The following is a 1,109-nucleotide window of genomic DNA, read 5'->3' as shown; positions in this document are numbered from 1 at the left end:
CACATTACAACAATCTCCCGCGTCACGTTTTCCCCTCTTATATATACCCGCCTACCCCATCTAGCAAACACTAGAGCATTCGCCAAAGTACATGATAGTTCTAGAAACGTTGCGTCACAGTAGTCATGTGACTCGATGACGCAACAACGGTATAAGATTCCATGCATGCCACCTAGTTACCAACTTCGGTCAATTACATCCCCTCTTTTTAATGAATAGTTGAATTTTGGTATTTTACCCGATAAATCCGTAAAAATTCCCGCTGATTCACAAATTAAAGAAAGAAGTTTTGCAAACGGTACCGCTACAAAATAAAGACTATGTCTGTATGTTAGTAGTTAATTACTTTTTATATTAATCACAGTTAAGTATCTATCAAACAAATTATAGCAACTTCCATTGTAATAGCTTGTCTGCCATACTTTAACTTGTAATCTCGTGATATTTTCTTGAATTTCCTGAGTAAAATATTATATAAAACCAAACAAAGAACTGACGGGGAGGCAAAATACAACACAAAGGAAAACAAAACAATACGAATGCGATTGTTTTTAAGACGCTGTTAGCATCTTCTCTAACTAATGTATGGTTATATATATATGTGTGGTACACATATATTTTCTTTATCACCAAAGGTAAAATTTAAAAGAGAATCTGTGATGTAGATTCTTTCTTTGATTGGCCGTACCGTCTACTGGAGACCGAAGTATCGCCTACTCTAGGTTCATCGACACAGCTTGGGTCAGCAATCGAATAAAATACAGCTATGCCTGTTATAAGGGTGATATCTATATAATATTTATGGGTTTCTTAGAAAGTCCATAAATATAATGTATGGTTTGTTTATTTCAGATATTCCCGCAAAGCTCATCTACGCAAGACGTCCCAAATTTTGAACTGACAGACTAAAGGGAAGGCAGCTAATCAACCAATCGCAAACTGTAATCGAATAGTAAAATTTGACCATAATATTGTTACGACAGCGGAAGTCACGTGACCCTAGTAACACGTCATGAGATTCCAGAACGATCGGGGAACATCACGAATAATCCAGTATTTGCTAGCGCCTCTATTCTTGTATATAAGTGCGCCAGATAAAGCGAGACAAT

The sequence above is a fragment of the Limulus polyphemus genome, unplaced genomic scaffold (assembly GCF_000517525.1).
Source record: "Limulus polyphemus unplaced genomic scaffold, Limulus_polyphemus-2.1.2 Scaffold2764, whole genome shotgun sequence".
Classification (NCBI taxonomy): Eukaryota; Metazoa; Arthropoda; class Merostomata; order Xiphosura; family Limulidae; genus Limulus; species Limulus polyphemus.
The sequence above is the reverse complement of the archived record's forward strand: the minus strand, read 5'-3'. Positions refer to the sequence as shown.